The following is a 16,425-nucleotide window of genomic DNA, read 5'->3' as shown; positions in this document are numbered from 1 at the left end:
TATTTTTCATGACATTTTTCTGTAATTTTCTTAATAAAAATTTAAATTAATATTCATTATGGAAATTGTTCTATAGTTTTCCTTCTCAGTTTTTAATATCCATAGTTTTGGTACTAAAACTTTATGTCATAAAATAAATTTGGTAACTCTAGTTTACATCTTTTTCAATAGGTTTATATGTTATTGAAATTAATTATTTCTTAAATGTTTGGTACAATTCACTTTTACCTGATCTTGAGGATATTTTTAGGCTATACATATGATTTTATATCTTTTGCTAAAAAGAATTTAAGTATTCTATTCCAATTTTTGCTAATCATGTTTATACATTTTTTGTAGATATTTATCAAACTTACTTAAATTGTCAATTTTTCTTGCCATATAATTGGGCAAAATAACTCCCAATAATTGATTTAATTTTTTATTGATGGCATAGTCACTCTTTTCCTTTTGGATACTAGCAATTTGGTCTCCTTTTTAAAAAAATTAATCAATAATTTATCTATTTTATTTTTTATTCATAAAATGAGCTGTTTGGTTTTATTAGTTTAATTTTTTGAAAATTCAATTTTATTTATTTCTCCTTTGATTTTGAGGATTTACATTTTGGATTTTGAGGATTTTAAATTCATTCTTTTAGTTTAGTGAGTTTTTTTTTTCGTACATGGTCAAACCATTGATCTGCTCTATATCCCTTTTATTTATGCATGTATTTAGAGATAAACATTTTCCCCTTATTATGGCTTTAGTTGTATCCCATTAATTTTGGAATGTTGTTTCATTGTTGTCATTCTCTTTAATTTAACTCCTTTTAAATTATTGACATGTTCCTATGATTTGTTCTTTGTCCACTCATTCTTTTTTACTAGATTATTTCATTTCCATTTAGCTTTGACTATATGCTTCCAGAACTCTTTAATAAATATAATTTTATTGTGTTTTGAAAAAGATATATTAATATCTCTGATTTTCTGCATTTAATTGTAAGGTTGTTGTGTCCTAATACATGGCTACTTTTTTGTGAAGGTAGTATGTACAGATAGGAGAATGATATATTCCTATTTATATCTATTCAATTTTTTTCCAGAAATCTATCATATCTAAATTTCATAGGATTCTATTCATCTCCTACACTTCACTATTTCATGGTTAGATTTATCTAACTCTGACAGGTAGAAATTGAGATTATTTACTACTTTATTTTTACTGTTTATTTATTTGTTCCCTATTATTTACCCCTAAAGAATTTGGAAACTATGCCATTCTGAACATATACATTTTATATTGCTATTGCTTCATTGTCTACTATTCCTTTAAGCAACATATAGTTTCTACGCTTGTCCTCTTTAATTATGGTTATTTTTGCATTTGTTTTTTTCTGAGATCATGATAACTTTTCCTGCCTTTTTACTTTTTTTAAAATTAAGTTTAGATATAAGTTTTGCTCCAGCCTCTTATTTTAACTCTTTGTATTTGGGTTTCAAGTAAGTTTCTTGTAAACAACATATGGGTATGGTTGGATTCTTGTTCCTAAATCATTTTGCTATCTGCTTTGGTTGTAAGGATGAGTACATCCCATTCACATTTCATCCTATTTTATGCTTTATGATTTTCTCTTTCTTTTAACCTGTTCTTTTTTCAAAAGTCTGTTTTGCTTCTGAATAATGCCTTCTTTGATCTTCTGATTCTTTTGTCATCTTCCTTTTCTCTTATTCTCTTCCTCTCCTACTTTCCTATTGGGTAAGATATTTCTTTTATCAATTGAATGTATGTGTGTATATGTGTATATAATTATCATATTAGATGTAAATGAAATTCAAGTTGCCTGCCCCCTCTCACTAGCACTATATTCCCCTTCACATCAGAAGCTCTTCCTTCTGCACAACTCTTCTATGCAAGATAATTTTCACTATTCTTCTCTCATCCCCCTTCTCCAAGGTAATAATTTTTTCTGACCTATCCATAAAAAACACTTTTTATTTCTATAATTTTAAGATTCATGACATCTATACTATTGGACTGAAAGGAATGATTACATGGAGCATTTCTGTGTGAACTGGAAAGACCTCCAGGAATTTATGCAGAGTGAAAGGAGAAGAACCAGGAAAATATTGAACACAGAAACTGTAACATTGTGGCACAGCCAATGTAACAGACTTTTCTACTAGTAACAATGCAATGACCTAGGACAACACTGAGGACCTTATGAGAAAGAATGCCATCCACATCCATAGGAAGAACTGTGTGAATACAAATGCAGAAGAAAAACATGATTGATTATGTGGTTCAATGGGGATGTGATTGGGGTTTTATCATTGAAAGATTGAAATTGCAAATATGAACAATATGGAAATAGGTTTTGAACAATGATACATGTTATTGTGGAACTAGAGCTTGTATTGATAAGATAAAACTGTTGGTACAGAGTATTGATAGATCATTGATAATGCCAAGCTGTAGGGTAAACTAAATTGTAGGCTATGGATAGAAGACAGGAAGCAATTGGATACAGCTCTTATTTATTTTCACTATGAGAAGAGGCAGGGATAGGAGACAGGAGTTAGGAATAGAATAGGAAATCTCTTAAATTAATACTAAAATTTCTAAATAAACGCCCCCAAATCTAACAGTTTTCTTTTTAGTGTCTTCTTATCTGCCAAGGCAGACCTTCACTTATCTACTCCCACTGACTGAAGATAATAATTTCCATCTAGTTAAGCTATGCTAAATGATGAACTTAAATTTATAATAAACTCCTTATAGTATACTATGAACAACCAAAGGCAGCCTGATGCCAACTGTCAAATATAACATTTGGAATCTCTTGGCAGAGAGACTCAGACACAGCCCCTCCTTCCAAACCAGAGAATGGACAGATTCCCCCTTCTGGCAGCTGCTTCTCTCTTCAGGAGAAAACCTCTTAGTCAGAAATATTCTTCTCCAGATTCTCAGGTATATTTCAACTCTGAAAATAACTGTCTCAAATAAACAACAGATCTTCTTGATCTGAGAAAAAATGATCCAGCAACATTCTCCCAATGAAGTCAGATATCTCTGGACCCAGAACTCACAGAAATATCTCTTTTTATGATATGCCTCTTTAAGAGCCCACAGCAAGGTCTGTCTGTTCCATCTCTTAAAGAAGACAGTGTGATATTAATAGAACTCCTGCTCTTAATGAGATAGAATAAACCTAATAAAACTGCTTACAATAATTTATAACCCAGTGGAATTGCTTGTCAGCTCAGGAGGGGTGGGAAAAATCATGAATCACATAGCCATGAAAAAATATTCTAAATAAAGAAATAAAAAAAGAAATATAACATCTAGGTGTTTTCTTTGATTGTGGCTTTCAGGAAATAAAATAGTTCTTAAATTATCTTATGCCAATCTATTTTCCAGTGCAGTTAGTTTTCTTTCTCTTTTTTTCCCCTTTTTTATTCATTGAAAGTTATTTATGTAGTCAATTTAGAACATTATTCCTTGGTTAAATGAATCATATTCTTTCCCTCCTTTCCTTCCCTCCACTCTTCCCATAGCTGATGCGCAATTCCACTGGGTATAAAATGTGTCCATGATCAAAACATAATTGCATGTTGTTGATGTTTGCGCTAGGATATTCATTTAGAGTTACATTCCCAAACAAATCCGCTCTACCCATGTAATCAAGCAGTTGTTTTTTATTCAGTGTTTCTACTCCCACAGTTTTTCCTCAGAATGTGGAGAGTGTTCATTCTCTTAGATCCCTCCAATGGTCAATTATGTGAATGGTTTTCCTAATATTAAACCATCTTTCCATTCCTGGTATGAATCCTACCTGGTCATAGTGAATAACCCTTGTGATCACTTACTGGAGTCTTTTTTGCTAGTACCATATTTAAGATTTTTGCATCTATATTCATTAAGGAGAGTGGTCTGTAGTTGTTTTTTTTTTCTCTGTTTGTTACCTGCCTGGCTTTGGAATCAATATTTGTGTTGTAAAAGGAATTTGGTAGTACTCCTTCTTTGCTTATTCTGTCATATAGTTTGTATAATATTGGGATTAGTTGTTCTTTGAATGTTTGATAGAGTGCAATTGTGAATCCATCAGCATCTGTGCATTTTTTCTAAGGAAATTTTTGATGGCTTGTTCAATTTCTTTTTCTGATATTGGATTATTTAAGAATTCTATTTCTTCTTCTATTAACCTAGATCATTTACATTGTTTGTAAATATTGATCCATATCACCTGGATTGTCATTTTTATTGCCATACAATTGGGCATAATAATTTTTAATGATTGCCTTAATTTCCTCTTCATTAGAGGTGAGATCTCCTTTCTCATCATGGATTCTGTCAATTTGGTTTTCTTCTTTCCTTTTTTAAATTAGGTTGACCAGTGCCTTTTCTATTATATTTGTTTTTTTAAATACTTGCTTCTAGTGTTATTTTTTAAATAAATAGTTGTCTGACTTTCAATTTTATTAATATCTCCTTTGATTTTTTAGGATCTCTAATTTATTCTTCATCAGATGGTTTTTAATTTGTTCTCTTTCTAGTTTTTAAATTTGCATACCCAATTCATTGACCTCTGCCCTCCCTAATTTGTTAATATATGAACTCAGGGATATAAATTTCCCCCCTGAGTACTGCTTTGACTGTAGCCCATAGATTTTGAAAGAATGCCTTATCATTGCCATTTTCTTCAGTGGAATTATTCATTGTTTCTATAATTTGTTATTTAATTTGCTGATTTTGGAGAATCATATTATTTAATTTCCAATTAATTTTTGATTTGCCTCTCCATGTACCCTTACTAATTATTATTTTCATTGCATTGTCATCTGAGAAGGTTGCATTTATTATTTCTGCTCTTTTGTACTCTTTTGCAATGTTTTTATAACCTAGTACATGGTCAATCTTTGTGAATGTACCATGTGCTCCTGAAAAGAAGGTGTATTCCTATTTGTCCCTATTTATTTTTCTCCTCATATCGAGTAATTAATTTTTCTAAGATTTCATTCACTGCTCTTCCCTCTTATTTATTTTTTGGTTTGATTTTTCTATTTCTGATAGAGGAAGGGTCAGGTCTCCCACTAGTATAGTTTTTCTATCTATTTCATCCTAGAACTTCACTAGTTTCTCCTTTAGAAATTTGGATGCTATGCCATTTGATGCATACATGTTGAATACTGATATTTCCTCATTGTCTATACAGCTTTTCATCATGATGTAATTGCTTTCCCTATCTCTATTGACTAGATCTATTTTTACTTTGACTTTGTCAGATATCATGATTGTGACTCCTGCCTTTTTTTCTCAGTTGATGCCCAATAAATTTGGCTCCATTCTCTGACTTTGAACCTATGTGTATCTACCTTTCTCATGCTGTTTCTTGTAGAAAGCAAATGGTAGGGTTTTGGTTTCTAATCCACTCTGCTATTTGCTTGCATTTTATGGGTGAGTTCATTCCATTCACAATCAGAGTTATGATTACCAGCAGTGTATTTCCCAGCTTTTTTATTTCCAGTCCTACTCCTGCCTTTTCTTCTTTCACTATTTCCTTCTACACCAATGATTATTTTTAATCAGTCCCTCTAATTACCATCCTTATTTTAATTTCCTTTATACTCTCCCTTCCTTCTTATTTTCTTTACAGTCTTTTTCAACTACACCCCTCCCTTGTACTTCTTCCCTACCCACCAGTTCATTTTTTATGCTTCTACTTCTCTATAGGGCACAAATCAATTCTCTGTCCCAATATATTTTATTATTCTTCCCTCTTTGACTCAATTTCAATTCATGTAAGAATTGAGTATTTCCTATCTCTAACCTCTTTAGCCTTCCAGTGTATTGATGTTCTTCTCTACTCCTGCCACTCCTCCCACTTCTTTTTTACATATAAATTTTACCCATTTTGTTCATTTCCCATTTCTTTTAGTATTAATTTCTTTTTAAACTCTAGTTGTATATATATATATATACATACATATGTTTATGTATTTATGCATACATATATCTATATACTTATTTATGTCTTAGGATTTCATCACATACAGTTTATCACTGTTCCCTCTACTTATAATTCTTCTAGCTACCCAGGTGATAATATTTTTTAAGAGTTAGCAATGACCTCTTTCCTTATAGAGATTCATACCATTTTAACCCAGTCAGTCTCTTAAAAATGTTTTTGTTTGCTTTTTTTTTCTTTTTTCCCTCTTTCTTAATTACCTTTTGATGATTCTCTTGAGTTTTGTGTTTCAGCATCACATTTTCTGTTCAGGTCCATTCTTTTCTTTATAAATGCTTGGTATTCTTTTTTTTTGTTAAATTCTTCTATTTTGTTAAATGACCATATTTTTCCCTATAAGAATATAGTCAATTTTGCTCAGTAGTTGATTTTTTGGTTGTAGAACTAGTTCCCTTGCTTTCCAGAACATCATATTCCATACCTTTTCATCCTTCATTGTAGATGCAGCCAGATTCTATGTTATACTCACTGTAGTTCCATGTTATCTGAATGAGTACTTCTTAGGAGCTTGTAATATTTTTTCCTTGGTCTGATAGTTTCTGAATATGGCTATAGTATTCCTGGGTGTTTTCAGTTGGGGCTTAAGTTTAGGAGGTGATCTGTGGATTCTTTCAATCATCACTTTTCCCTCTTATTCTAGAACATTGGGGCAGTTTTCTTGGATAATTTCCTGTATTATGACATCCAGGCTTTTTCTTTCGCTATTGTCTTCTGTTAGAACAACAATTCTTAAGTTGTCTCTTCTGGAACAATTTTCTAATTCTTCTGTTTTGCGAATGAGGTGCTTCATATTTTCCTTAATTTTTTCATTCTTTAGATTTTGTTTTATAGTGTCCTGTTGCCTTGTGACATCACTTGCTTCTAATTGTTGTATTTTGGCTTTCAAAGACTGGATTTCATTCCTGGGTTTTTGGTCATCCTTCTCCTTCTCCTCTGATTTTCTTTAGACATCCTCTTTCACCTCCTTTGTCTCATTTTCAAGCTGATTAGTTTTGGCTTTCAAGACACTGTTTTCTGTTTCCAGATGACTTATCTTGCTTTTTAGGTTTTTTTCCCAGTTGTCTGCAGGCTCTCTTGATTGTTTTTTGAATTGTATTTTGAGTTCTTCCAAAGCCTGTATCCAATTCACTTAAGTTTTTTTTCTTTCTTTTTTTTTTTTGGCTTGGTTTTCCTTCATCCTTCTCTGTTCCATTTGTTCTTTGTTCATTGCCTGGATAGAAGCTGTTTATTGTAATTTATTTTTTCTCTTTCTGTTGTTTGCTCATATTTACCCCTTCTTTACTCCCTGTAGTTGCCTATAGTTTTGGTCCTCTCATTTTGTGTTGGATCTGTGGTTTTGGGCTTTGCTGTCAGGCTTCACCCTTGGAGCTTAGTCAGCAAATCTCTCAGTGCAGTCTGTGGCAGAGGGTTGTTGGAGCTTGAGCTTCCCTGCCCTCTGAAGGCTTTGATAAGCTTAAGCACAGCTGAGTTGCAGAGCTGGATGTTCCCTGAGGCCAATACCTCGGGAAGGGGGGTAGCAATAAGGAGTGTCTCCACTGCTGCAACTAAGCTGCCTGCTCTGTGCTTCTTCTCCAACTGCTTCCCCACTGCCTGTGTTCAATGCTCTTAGCCTGGCACAGCTTTACCTGCAAGATACTCCCTCCAGACCAGCACCCTTATCCATCCAGAGATTCCAGCTACCTCTGGAGGCTTAGCGCTCTAGGTGGATATGGGTCCTGGGACTTTTCTTCTTCCTTCCCCTTAAACCTGAGTGTTTTGGCAGTGTAACTTTTATGTTGAGTCCAGCAGGAAGGTTCCTTGGCTCTGTCCTGTTGTTAGTTTGATTTTCCATCCCCTAGGAGCATTTAGTTTGTAATAGAAATGGAAGGGTTTTCAGAGGTCTAAACTTTTGCTGTCTCTACCTGCCTTCTTGACTCTGCCTCCAGTTTAGTTGTTTTTAAAATGATATGTGTCACATTTTATTCCATTTGTTTCATTCTTTTATTTTCTTTGAATCTTGATGTTTCTCCCATTCTAAATTTTAAGATATTATTTTCTTCTTTTATCTTTGAGACTTCTTTTTCAATTTAGCCAATTCTTTTTATTTTTAAATGTATTTTTATTTTCCAATTACATTTAATCATTTTCAAAATACATTTTCCAAAATTATAAGATGTAAATTGTCTCCCTCAATCAATTTTCTTCCCCCTTTCAGAGATGATAAGCATTTTGATCTGGATTTATATTGCAAAATGTATTATTGTAAGTACATATTCATATTAAAAAACCCAAAATAAAACCATAAATAGACTAATATGAAAGATAGTATGCTTTGATCTGCATGTGATTCCAAAGATACTTTCTCTAGAGTAAGATAGCATTCTTCATCACAAGTCCTTCAGAATTTTTCCAGATCATTGTATTGCAGAGGGTAGATAAATTGTTCACAATACATATAATATTGCTGTTATGCTGTACATTGTTTTGTTTCTGATTATTTCAATCTTCATCAGTTAATGTAGATCTGCCAAGATTTTCTGAAATAATTCTGCTTATTATTTCTTATTGCACAATAATTTTCTATCACCCATATATAACACAATTTCTTCAACCATTTATCAATTGATGGACATTCCCTCAATTATCAATTCTTTGTCACCATGAAAAGAGCTGTTATAAATATTTTTGTACAAGTAGACTCCTTACATTTTCTTAATTATGTTTTTGGTATACAGACACAGTAGTGGTACTGAAAAAATAAAGGCTATAAAATTATATAGTCCTTTTTGCATAATTCCAAATTGCCCTCCAGAACAGTTGGATTAGTTAACAACATACATTAATGTCCCAATTTGGCCACATTCTCTACAACATTTATCACTTTCCTTTACTGTCAGATGGGCCAATTTTATCGGTGTGATATTGTATGTCAGAGTTGTTTTATTTTTCATTTCTTTAATAAAGAGTAATTTGGAACATTTTGTCTTGTGATTATTGATAGCTTTGGATTTTCCATTTGAAAATTAATTCTTCATGTCCTTTTACCATTGGAAAATTGGAGAATGGCTTGCATTCTTATAAAATTACTAAGTTCTTTATAAATATGAGAAATTAGGCCTTTTTCAGAGAAATTTGTTATAAATTTTCCCCAGTTTGTTGTTTCTCTTCTAATCTTGGTGTCATTGGTTTTGTTTGTATAAGAAAATTTTAATTAATATAATCAACATTATTCATTTTATATCTTAGAATACTCTACCTCATTTGGTTATAAATTCTTCATTTCTCTGTAGATCTTCCACTTAAACTGTTCTGTATTCCCATAATTTAGCTTTGGTATCAATCTTTATATCTAAGTCATATAGCCATTTTGACCTTATCGTATCTTGGTTTTAGGTGTCAGGTATTGATCTCTATGTTTTCCCATTCTTCCAGCAGGTTTTGTTACATACTGAATTCTTATATACAAAACTAGTTTTTTAGTTTATCAAATGCTAAATCATGAAGGTCATGTATCCCAATATATTGTGTAACAAATTTCTATCCATTGAAGCAAAATTCTATTCCTTAGTGAGTTTCAGACCATTTTCATGATTTCTGTTTTTTAGTACTTTTTGAGATTTGGTATTTCTAGGCCACCTTCTGTTACATTTCCTTTTTCATTAATTCCCTTGATATTCTTGACTCTTTGTTCTTCCGGATGAATTTTTTTTTCTAATTCTAAAAAATAATTATTTTGAAATTTTATTGGTATGGCACTGAATAAGTAAATAGATTTAAGTAAAATGCTATTTTTATTATATTAGTTTGGCCTTCACAGGAAAAAAAAAGATATTTTTCAAATCATTTAGATCTGACTTTTTCTATGAAAATTTTTTATAACTGTATTCATATAATTCCTATGTTTATCCTGGAAAATAGATTTCTATGTATCTTTATTTTTATTTGTCTATGGTTACTTTAAGTGGACTTTCTCTTTCTGTATCTTACTGGAGAATTTTTCTGGTAATATATAAAAAACCTGATTTTTTTGTAGTTTTCTTTTGTTCCCTGAAATTTTGCTAGTAATTAATTATCCCAACTAGTTTTTTAGTTGATTCTCTAAGATTCTTTAAGTATACCATCATATTATCTGTAAAAAAGTGAGAGTTTATCCTTCAAGTATTTTTTTCTTAATTCTAAAAGTAATATTTCTGATACAATATTAAATAATAGAGGTGATAATGGGCATCCTTGCTTCACCACTTATGTTATTGGGAAGGCTTCTAACATATCCTCTTTCTAGATGATACTTGCTGATCATTTTAGATAGATGTTGCTTATCATTTTAAGGAATGGTCCATTTATTCCTATACTTTCTAGTGTTTTTTAAAGGAATGGGTGTTGTTTTTGTTGAAGGCTTTTCATGCATCTATCAAGATAATAATGTTGTTTCTGTTTGTCTCATTATTGATATGGTTAATTATGCTGAAAGTTTTCCTAATAATAAGCAAAATAATATTTTTAATTAAAAAGGTAGAACTTTTTTTTTCAAGTAAAATTTACTCCTGAAAGAGACCTAAAGCCTTTAAAATACTGGCTTAATACATATAGGAAATATCAAGTCAACGAAATATGTATATTGTATGTAAATGGAATTATATGCATTAACTGTTGAGGTTTTCCATCTTTGTGTACATGTGTATAAATGCATTTATTTTTATATATAGATATGTAAGTTATCTGTGGATGATGTATAGTATGCATATCTATTGAATAGTATAATAACAATTAAAACCATATAGAATAAAAAAGCATTCCATTCTCTTTTCTAAATTAAAAATATCATGCTCAAAATGAAATACAGATATAATTAGAACTGTATAATTGTTTAAAAAGAAAGACTTAATTATAAGATTTATACTTATGAAAGCTAAATAAGTGCTTTACTAAACTATAATCAAAAATAAATAGAATGAAATGGATATTTCATGGTTTGGAGGCAAATTTCATAACTTTTCAGTTTTCCTTATGAAATCAAATACATTTTTTTTATTTTTTCCTCTACATCCATTATAGTATGGTTTCAATTTTAAAGAGAGTAGGATAAATGTGACTTTATTTGGGTGTTTTGTCTATGCTGGTTAAATCATACACATAGTGATAGATCTCATAAATCCTCAAAGTTTATCCTTTTATATCTATCTCCTCTTCACCTAGTCATTTCATTGCTTATCAAGGAGTTCATAGAAAATGGAAATTTGCACCTAGATTCATAGTACAAATAAGAAGTTTTGAACTTCTGAGAAGAAAGACTGTCATGTGATGACAACACTTCCTTCCCCTGCATTTTTAAAAACTTAGTGACTATTAGTTTCCTCCAGAAAAGAAAAAAAGTAACTTTTCACAATCAATTCCAAGAAAATATAAAAAATCTTGTAAGGTAGATAAATGCAATAGTTATCTACCATCTTTCAGTTTATTATCCCTTCCTTCTTAATTTATTTAATGTTTGCATTAGTCTTCCTCTTGACCTTAATCATCAAACATCTATATTTTTACTTGTTTACTTTAACAGATAGAGCCAGAAAGATAGATAAATTTGTAACCATGAATTGTCTAGCTCTCTAATTCATAAATCTCCTACATTCTCATAAATTCCATTTCCCTACTTTTACATTTGTGTATCTATGTTTTGCTGGTTCAAAAGTATGTATTAATACCTATTCTTAGGCAGTTAGATTGCTCTGTGGATTGAATGTTGGGCATAGAATCAGGTGGAGTTAAAATCCATCTTTAATCACATAGTCAGAAATGTGACATGGGCAATTCACTTAACCTCTATTTACCTCAATCTATTGGAGAAGGAAATAGCAAATCATTTCATTATCTAGTTAGGAAAACCCCATGAGTGTCATTCAGTCAGACTGAATGACTAAGAAACAAAAATAAACTATTTTTGCAATTATTATCCACTATTCTTACTATCTATAATCCTTATCAAACTGTAATCCTGGATTTCCCTCATTATCCTATATCTTCTCATTCTTTTTCACTTTAGTATTTATTTGTTGAAAACCTTGTACATATAGAAAGACTTCATTGGAAATGTATATTATCTAATCTCTACTGTACATGATACACATTTGGTATTGAAAATATTATTTTATATATGATATCCAAAACATTTTCTCCTTTCCTTTATTCATCTTTCCCCATAATCCATTTAGGAAAGAATCCTGCTTCTACTTTAATTAAAAAAAAGAAGACTTCCATCATGAGTTTCAATTCTATTTCACATTATACTTGAAAATCCATTGTCTCACTAATATGGAAAAATGTTTTACATGATTGTGTAATCAAATCTATATTAGATTGCTTACTAACTCCCTTCTTGGGGAGAAGGGTAGGGCTGAAGGTAATGAGATACAGATGAAGGGAGAGAATTGGAAACTCAAAATTTTTTAAAATCTATATGTAATGGTGCAAAATAAAACAGTAAAAAAAATCCCTTACAGTAATAGTCCTTTGCATCCTCCTTTGTTCCAGTCCCCAATGAAAAATTGAGTATCTCAATGTTAAAACTTCTATTTCTATTTTTGACCCTCTCTCCTACTAAATTTCTTTGGAAACTTAACTTTTCTCTCCAAACTCTTCCTAAACACTGGCACCTTCCCTTTTGCCAATAGAAATGCTCAAGTTTCCCTCAATATTTATATATTTTTTAAATTTTATTCTTCATTTTTAACATTATTATTTTTTAAAATCTTGAGTTCCAGATTCTTTCCTTCCATTACATAACCCACCTCTTGTACAACACAGACTATATATCAATCATATGAAAGCATGCAAAACATATTTTCATATTAATGATATAAAATAAAAATGAAATAAATTGAAAAATTATACTTTAGTTTATACTTAGAGATAATCATTTTTCTCTCTGTAGATGATATTTTCATCACGAGTCCTTTGGAAATGTCTTAGATCATTGTATTGATCAGAGTAGCCAAGGCTTTCACAGTTTATTATCATTACAGCGTATGTGTTACCATACATAATGATATCTTGGTTATTTATTCATTTCACTTATATCAGTATCTCTTGCTATTTTTAAAAATACCCTCCCCTCATTATTTCGTATAACAGAGTATTACATCATGAAAATCACATGGTGTAAATTGTTCCGCTATTTCCCAATTTATAAGTATCTCATTAATTTCTAGTTCTTTGCCACAATGGGGGAAAAAAACCCTGCTAAAAGATGTTTTTGGTATGCATTAGTTCTTTTTCTTTGACTTCTTTTGATGAATGAAGTAGTGGTATGCACAGAGTTAGAGCCCCATTAGATATAATTCCCAGTTTTTCTCCAGAATGGTTAGAACAGTTTACTACTCTACCAAGGGTTCACATAATCCCCTTTATCATTTTTACTTCTGATAGGTGTAGTACTATATGAGTTGATTTAATTTTCCTTTCTCTAAGCAACAGTTTTTTTAGTACATTTTAATGAAAATAGTTTTGATTTCTTCTTCTGATAACTGCTTATTTTTATCATTTCATCATTTGCCGATTGGGGAATGCTCTTGTTTTTTTTTTTATAAATTAGATTTAGTTCCCTATATAATTGGGAAATGAGACTTTTATTAGAGAAATTTGCAATGCATTTATACTTTATTGTTTATTATACCTTTTAGGAAAACGTATTTTTCTGGATTATCTCTTTAACTAAATTAATTTTTTTTTTGCCTTTGCTTCATCTGAAATCACTATTGTTTCTTTTAGTGTTGTTACTTCAGTTGCAGCATAATAGATTTTCTCCAGGCCTTTATGTAAATCTGCATGTATCCTTCTATTCCAAGTATTTCTTTTGTATACAATATATTTTTGGATTCTGATTTCTAATCAAATTGGTATTTGCTTCCATTTTGTGGGTTAGCTTTTCCCATTCCTATTTGTAGTTATTGATGACAGACTTTTTCTTTCCATTCTATTTATTTTGTCTGTCCTTTTCCTCTTTTTATTCTGTCCCTCCTCAAAAATCTATTTTGCTTCTGATCACTGCCTCTTTTAATCTACCCTCTCTTTTATATTCTCCCCTACCAGTGTCTCTTATACCTTTCCCTTTCTATTTTCTTGGTAAGATAGATTTCTATATATGACAAAATGTATACACTCATATATATGTATATAAATATACATAGATTCACACACACATATATATATAAACAAACATATGTTTGCATATATACATATAGTCTTGCCTCCTTAAATCAATTTCAATGAGAGTCCATTTCAAATTTTGTATGCTACTCCCATTTCCCCCCTCCACAAAAAGATAAAAATGAAAGAGTTATCATAAAGGACTTGTTTCTGTCTCCATTTCTATGTTACACTGTGGTACAAATAAATGTAAAGAATTACATCATTATGATAATTAAAGTTTACATAGACATACATATAGACAAAATTTACAAAGAGAATATACATAGACAGATGAGATGATTGTGATATATTATTATTGGTTATGATCTCAAAAAGAAGAAAGAATGCAAATGTTAAAAAGAGAAATGTTCTGGGAGAAGACGGAAGAGAGAGGCAGAATGGGGAAATTTTTCTCACATAAAAAAGTAAAAGGAAGTTGTTTTTTTTTAAATGAAGGAGAAAATGGGGAGAGCTTACAATATATGAAACTTTGGCAACCAATAACAAAATGCTCCTCTCAACCCTGCATATGATTTCCATTCAATCAGCACTGTACCCATTGACAACAAGGGGTCCCTCTTAATCTCTTTTTGATCATTTTTCTGATCCTGTATCATCTTTTGGCTGAGAGGCACCAAAGCTCCTACTGTTTCCATCATGACACTTATGCATTACTGGTACCTATGGTATGCTCTGGGTTTGATATCACAGACCTTTCATTCAGACTTCATAAATTGTTATAGACTGGAATAATGACTCCTGCTGCGACCTCTGTAACACACACACACACACACACACACAAAACATTTTGAGGTATTAATATTTTTTTCATTTTTCAGCTCTTTTATGATGTTTCTCAATAAATAAAGGTGTTTAATGGTAAAAGTGGGGAGAGCAGAATAGAACAAAGGTCCAGGGAGAAATATGTATCTCTTTAAAATAATTTTCCCTTTTTTTCCCCATATCTGTCTATAGTTTGATAGAGCAAGAGCAAGATACTCTTATAACAGTGGCATTGCTTCTACAGCAGTTTCTCTGGATATTAAGGGATGATGCAGAAAGGGGAGAGAGGAAAAATCCTAAGACAAACTATATTGGGGAAGTTACTGAACCAACTTGAGGGTAAGCCCAATAGTCTCCAGCCAGATGTGTCCTTAGAAAAGTGTCTGTTGCAAAATATAAATACCACTCCATTCTCTTTTGGAGTTGTTCCAGGAAGAAGGCATAATTATAAAGTTGTATCCAGGGGAATATGGGGAAATTTTAGGGGGGCCCTGGCCTATACTCTACCATCTTCTTCTGTAACCTCACCCAGAAACTTTCCACTCCACCACTATATTTTTAAAAAAGGAAAATTCTTCACTTGACCCTTTATTTGCCTCAATCTATTTTCCTGTGTCTTTCTCCCTTTTACAACTCAACTCAAGAAAGTGTTACCTACATGCTTTTCCATCTTTTCCTTTTTACTTAATTACTTACAAATTGACTTCTGATCTTTTTGACCAATCTCTTGCCTGAAATAGCATTTATCAAGATTACCAGTGGTCTCTTAATTGGTAAATCCATTTGCCCTTTCTCATTCTTCGGAAACACATTTTTTTGTCATTATGACATTGCTCACTATTCTTTTACTGGGTGAATGACTGCTGGTTCACAACTTTCTATTAAACTGAATAGGTAGCTTCTCTTTTACACTTTTCTCCATCTGCTCCTATGTTCAGTTGTCATTTGTGGTCAAATAACTTCCCAACATACTCAAAAATAATCTTTTGATCTCCAGTCCCACATCATCAACTGCCTATTAAATAATATTCCTTGGATATCCTGAAATATTACTAACTCAAAAATCAATCTCATTTTTTGTTCTTTTAAAGTCATCTAACTTCAAAATGTTCCTATATCTATTTGATACTACCTATTCTCCTAGCCACCTACTTTTACATCCTTGGGAATAAACTTTGATTCTTACCTTTTTCTTGATTTCTGTAACTAATCAGTTGCCTTCTTTTCTCTACCCAAATCTCAGAACATTTTATATATCTTTACCCTTCTCTTTATATATATATAACTTTTCTTTCACTCCAACTTTAACTATCTCCAAGCCGCCCTTTAGAGATTTCAAATTCATATTATTGAAATAGAATTATGACTATTTCATCTTCCTACTTGGAAATTGGTAATGGTTCTTTAAAGCTTTTAGGATAAAATCCAAGTTGGCATTTAAAATCTTCTATAATTTATCTTCTTTTTTCAAC

The 16,425-nt window shown here is 31.3% G+C and overlaps 1 pseudogene; it reads right to left on the bottom strand.

Annotated features, from left to right (window-relative positions):
- The window catches only part of LOC130454726 (signal peptidase complex subunit 2-like), a 121,853-nt pseudogene that overhangs the window by 97,544 nt on the left and 7,884 nt on the right, over positions 1 to 16,425 (bottom strand).

This window comes from Monodelphis domestica, chromosome 5 (genome assembly GCF_027887165.1).
Source record: "Monodelphis domestica isolate mMonDom1 chromosome 5, mMonDom1.pri, whole genome shotgun sequence".
Lineage (NCBI taxonomy): Eukaryota > Metazoa > Chordata > Mammalia > Didelphimorphia > Didelphidae > Monodelphis > Monodelphis domestica.
This window is presented reverse-complemented; position numbering and strand designations above follow the sequence as displayed.